The sequence below is a fragment of the Lolium rigidum genome, chromosome 2 (genome assembly GCF_022539505.1).
Source record: "Lolium rigidum isolate FL_2022 chromosome 2, APGP_CSIRO_Lrig_0.1, whole genome shotgun sequence".
In the NCBI taxonomy this organism is placed as follows: domain Eukaryota; kingdom Viridiplantae; phylum Streptophyta; class Magnoliopsida; order Poales; family Poaceae; genus Lolium; species Lolium rigidum.
The window spans coordinates 89532247-89538704 of NC_061509.1; positions in this window are offsets into that span (position 1 = coordinate 89532247).

Genomic DNA, 6458 nt, shown 5'->3' on the forward strand with positions numbered 1-6458 from the left:
AGAGCTGGTGCTGATCCGTTGGGCAGTGATATGTATTGCAGTTGTATGTGTTTGGATTGCCAGTAGGATTTGAAAATCAAAATAGTTGTTTAGGGCTAATAAGCAATATGTACTGTAAGGTTCCATGTTAAATCATGTGTGGATTTTTATATTAATTCTTCAATACCATGTCTACCTATTTCCTCGCCAATGTTCAAGCCTTGTTAAAAGGTAGAATTAAAAATTAAATTATTTGTTGTACACATCATATGTGTTTGTATGTTGATGCAAGGATGTAAAGTAGCATATCTAGGTTGAACACTTAAATTTTATTTTGTGAATATGCAGTAAAATTTAAATTACTCAAGCTAACAGCTAAAATGTTTATATTAACACCATCCCCAATAATCCTCTAAAATGTTTTAGTGAGGTTGACCAAATAAATTTAATGTTATGAATGTACAGCAAATTTTTAGTTAATCAAGCTAAAACAATTCATGACCAAGTATCCTATAATGTTTTAGTCAGGTAGAACAATAAAACAGTGTAGTCATACCAAAACTAACAGCTGCATACATTAAGTTGATAACAAACAAGGCACAAACGTCATAATTATAAACTCCTACACATGGAGTTTGTTGCTAGAATAAGATAAGGTGCATACTATAAGCAGCATTTCTGCTTACAAACACTCTGATAGGCAAAATTAACTCTTGGTGCACGACCCAGTCTCGCTGCATTCACTTGTTGCAGGCTTCACCTTCTTCTTGCGAGGTCTTTTCATTAATCTGCCATCTCCTTGCTCGGCCACATTCAACCTTTTCGGGTTTGTAGCGTTCCTGATTGAACACCTCTTTACAGTTTTGTTCGTCGTTTTGCTGCACATCTTGATAAGTTCGTGCACAAAATTCATCTTGACGTTTGTCACTGGTGCATCAGAAACAACCTGACGAGAACGATACAGTGTATCAGTAGGAAATATTTTCTATTTAGGTCAACTAGAATGAAACTAATTGTATTATTTTTGTTCAAGATAGCTAGCATTACCATGAATTGGTTTTCCCTGGGAATGCTGTAGTAGAAGGTAATCGCTCCAGCATTGTTTCTGCGCGAAACAAAGAAAGTAAAAAGTTATTAGATGCTTATGAGCTGGGACTGCACTTTTTGGTGAATATGTAAACAAATGTATAGCTGTAGTGACTTACGGAAGGAATGTGTGTTCTGGCCTGAGCGCAACATTGTAACTCCAGTCTTCATGTTTGATGTGCTTCGTTGTAAGCGAGGAAATGTTGCTTAGAGCAAACTCCGTCAGCCTATGGCAAAATGGTCTGAATTGTTCCTCTAGTTCATTAAATGGGGTTTGTTTAGCTGTTGGGTGTATCAGTGTAGTAGTTCTGCCAGGAATGTCAATTGAGACCGACAACCAGACCCCCCCACGAAACACAAATGGGACAATCTGACAAAAACAAGTTAATAATAGTTAGCCATGCAGGAAAAGTGATGTGTTGTTCTGATTATATGTCGAACCACCTACCTTGTTGCACTTAGTTAGCTTGCTTTTCTTCACACCATGCCTGTCGAAGAGAGGAATGCAGTCTGCTCGCTGATGAATTTTCCTCTAGAGCCTTATCCCGCAAGTGTTAAAATCTTGCTTGTTAGATTGGTAAACATAAAATAGAGATAAAAATTACAGCAGACCCCTATCTATGAATTTTATTTATGGAACTTAGTGCAAAATTTCTTTAAATTCAGATTAGATTGTTAACTTACTGCCCAATCATGAAGCAGAAAATGGCATGTTACTCCAGAGTCTGCTTCTTGCTTTCCTAGACCTTTGTTCAGCAGCCTTGCGATGGCAAATCCCATTGACTCATCCACATCAACTTCATTATCGATGAACTTGTTGATATAATTCCCATCTACAGCCATCCTTGGGTTGTCGTTGAATTGTATCCATGGTCTAGTGTAGAGGTTAATAAAGTCAGTATGCGGATACGTAGCGATATATGCTAGTAGTACGTATAAATTGTTAAGTTGTGGAAGATAGTAGTTTAGTATCTTTTAGTATAACTTACGCATTTAGTTCATCTTCTGTAGCTTTATTCTGCAACCATACACCCATTTCCTTTACTGTCCTCTTTTGCTTATCGAACAAGATTTCTGTCTGCGACTGAGCTGGTTCATCTGCATACATATCAACTCCATGTCTCATCCCAATCCCTAGTTCTGTTCAAGCATTGGAGATTAATTGGAAAAGGTCGTATATTATGGGAATAACTTGTATCCTTTTAATTACCAATACAAGTCGTAGAACAAATTTTAAGTGGAAAAGGTACAAGAAACCGCAACAAAAAATAATTGTCTATTAATAATTTTCAATAGGAATAAAGTTTAACTTGCCTAACTCGGTCCTCTTTCTATCTTCGTGTCTTTTCTTAGATGCCTCCTCCCTTTCAATAATGACACGGGTCAGCTGCGTCATGGATTCGATGATTGCTTCAAGCTTGTGCACACACTTTCAAACCCCTCAAACATGTTTCTCATCATCCCTTTTGCTGAATCAACAATATCTCGACAATTGTTGCACAATGCTCTGGTTTATGTCCTGGGAAAACAGAGAATTGAAAAGTTAAAATAAAAGAGACAATGCATTGCTTGCATTCATTTGAATACAAGAGGAAAACAGTTAATTACTTATTGGTGTTTGGGTACAGTATCTTATCATTTTTACCTGAGGAGGAATATTGTTGAAGTTAGGCTGAGCAGGGCAGCTTTGAGGTAATGGAGCTAGCATCTGTCCAGGAGAAATCAAGTGTTGGTGTAAACACAAAAATTAAAAGTAGTATGTCTTGCATAAATAAATTCCTAAAAAATATTAAATTTTTTCTATTGATTAGATAGTTGGCTCATAAAAAAATTCATGTTATGAATATAAAGCAAAATTTAAAATTAATCAAGCTAAAGAGCTTCATGGCCAAGAATCCTCTAATGTTTTCAGTCAGGTAGGCTGAGCCAATATATTTACCTGAGGAGGAATATTGCTGAAGTTAGGCTGAGAAGGACAGCTTTGAGGTAACGGAGCTAACATCGGTCCAGGAGAAATCAGGTGCTGCTGTAAACACAAACATTAAAAGTGTTATGTTTTGCATACATAATTTCCTAAAAATTGCTAAATTGTTTTTATTGATTAGATAGTTGGCTCATAAAAAATCAGGGCCGGACGTGTGTTTTTTCCCCATTCCGCAAGCTATGGAATTTCAGAAACTTATCAAGTTTTACAGCTAACCTAAAGCATACTAATTGCAGAAACAATATGCTGTGGATCACCCCATCCGCCGCAGAGGAAAAAAGATCTCCACGGTATTGCCGCATCTACATCTTCCCGTGTACTTTTTCTGGGCGCATACCTGAATAACTATCCTCCAAGGAATTGATCGAGGTCTCCACCTAACAGCAGCACGGCCATGCGCTTTGGATCTTGGATTTCCTCCTACCATTACTGGATCTGATAGTTCGGGGTGGTGCTCTGTTTGGCTTGCTTCGGGGTGGATGGTTTCTATTTTTATGCAGAGGCTGCCAGGGTGTCTTTAGTACCTTTGCAGTATAAGTGTAGTGACGAGTGGATTTAAAAGTGTACTTGAGTTTGTACATTAAAAAATCACGCTGTGTTGCAAATCATACTATAACCATTACTAGAAATTAATTAAGTAAATAAAAAATAAAAATATCTAGAATTATTTAAAATTTATTTTTACAACTATTCTATTTAGGCAAGACTAATTAGTTAGGGAAAGTACTATGTTGTTCACTGGCCTCCTTTTAATATACTAGTTATTTGATAGTTTTGAATCTAGAAATTAATTTACATGTGTTCGTAAATAAAAACCTTAGTGGCAGCAAATTTAGATTACTAAAAATCAAATTTACTACTTGGAAAAATGTTTAAATTTCGAATTATCTCAAATTGCATACAATTTTACAAAAAAATATGATGCATCAAGTGTAAAACCTATTGTCACCCGAAACATCGTCGACGGATCGTAATGTTCTACGTTTTCTTCATCCATTGCATTTTGGCCGCCGCCGTAAAAAGGTGGTTGTGCTTGACCTCCAGTCATAGAATTAAAATCTGTGAAAATATCGCCGTCGATGACGAACTTCAGAACAAGTCATTATGTCAATTTTTTTATCTAATGAAGCAAAAAAAAAATCATTATTGAGCACTAAAAATTAATTCAAATTTGCTTTACTTGTTCAGGCAAGGCAATTCCATCCCTCGCATTGACCTCTGGTGTCACGTCGAAGGTGGGTTGTGGATGAAACCTATTCCGGGAGGATGAACTAATGTCCATGAAGATGGCCTGTTAAGAAATGCAAATCGAAAAAACGGTAATTAGAAAATTACATTGTTTTAAAAAGGGAGCTAGCATTATTAGTTCTGACATAATACATTTTTTTAAGCCAGCTAGTTTACTGCATCGTGTGTGTTTTTGAAAGCAAATGTTGCCGAAGTGTTGAGAAAGTACATACTATCAAAATGGATTGGCACCTCTACAGTTTCAATATGAAGATTTCCTATGCAACTGGATATATGAACAAGTGTGGAGAGATGATGAGATGTTTGCTTAGGTAACCAACTGTCCAGTTAAGTACATACCGTCCGCAAGTCGTCGCCTCCCTGTGGAGTTGCGGCAAAGTCTGTGTCAAAGAGCTGCAGCTCGGCCTCCGTACCGTCCGCCATTAATGGCAGCTCCTCCAACTGCAAGCAGACAGGCAGTGTGTAGGTGAGAAGATGATTGAACCCTTCAAAGCAATGCAGATGGATTGGTGTGGTTGGATAGAGAGAAGATACTCGTGTGGTAGAGTTAAGAACAGATACCGTCGCATTCATGGTGGTCGCCTGGATGTCCTCCATGGCAGAGAGTAGGCTGAGCTTGTTATTTTGGACGAGGAGAGGAGCGACCTGCCTGTTATGTGCTGCTGCTGGCACATGTTATTTTGTAGGCCGAGCTACGGCTAAACGGTGGATGGGGAAGCTTAGTTTGAGATACGGGGGTCCCACAAATGTGTTTCTATCCCCTTACTTTGGTAAACTGTATATCCTACATCAGTTCATTGTTAGCCATTAGAAGAAGTGGTGACCCACCTTTGATTCGGATTGTGATAGAAAAGGGGAATATTCAGTTTGTCTTCTAACGGTTTCAGTTTGGTCTTATCGATATCAACAAATCAGCTGGCATTGTTCTCTGCTGATCTTATGCTTCGGAGAAGAAACAGACTGAAGCATGAAACTGAATTTTGTATTACAGTTCCATTGCTTAATTAACAGCCCAGATTATAGCTGATTTTTGAAAACAGTATCATGTGTAGACGAGCGTTTCAGAGGGGGTGAGTGTTAGGCTCAACCCCAACAGCCGCGCCGCTTTGAATGTGTACTTGGATTGTAGAACTGAGACATGTACTATCTAAAATGACAAAGGTTTTACAGTTGTGTTTCGTATCTACCGGCAGATGCTCCAGCTCCTCACAGTCCCGTACGATCTATAGGTGGTACGGGGTGATGTGTTGGGTTTGTGCATTGCTGTATCTATGCTTGCTCTTTCAGTAAAACATACTGTATACAGTTTTATTTTCAATCATAGCGAGCCAACAAGAACAATTGGATACTTTCACTAAAATCGAGGTTTGTTTACTATTAAGCTCTGAATGGTAGAACCGGGTAATTAAGCTAATTTTTAGATGAGTTATAATTTGAATGGAACAAAATAAAAAAGCAAATATGAATGAAATTATAATTCCTTTTTTTTGTGACTTGTACTCAATCATTAATCTATAAATGTTAATCTATGATTTTTTCTTTGGTATTACTTGGCTCATGGATCCATGGAGGTGTGGCCGCTGTCGCTCGTTGTGCAGCCATGGGCGAGTTCGACCGCTCCGCCGCTGCTCTCCATCGACCCGCTGCCATGCTAAAGAGCGCCCTAGCTTTCGCCGCCGTTGCGCTACGGGAGCATCCAGCCGCGCGCCACTCTCTATCACCCACTACTAGCCGGCACCACCGTATTCCTCGCCGGCGCGCTGCGGTCAGTCCGTCCCCTCTCCTCCACAGTGTCCTCGACTGCAGCTGCCCCGATTCCTCGCCATTCACCAAGGGGGACGCGGCCTGCAAACCAAAAATTTCGAGTGGTGTCGCATCTGGTGCTACGATGGAGGATGGTGGCGCTAGTATGCTACAAAAGATCGTCGGCGCTGCTACACACGGCTGGCCGTGCCGCTACAAAAGGTCCCGACGCTGCTACACACGGCCGGCCGCCGCTATACGATTTCGTCGGCCGCTGCTACACATGGCCGGCCACTACGCTACAAAATGCCGCCAGCGCTGCTACACACGGCCGTCGCGCTGCTACGCAAGTTCGCCGGCACTGCTACACACGGCCGGCCGCGCCACTACATTTGGTATAATATTGTTGCTCTGATGT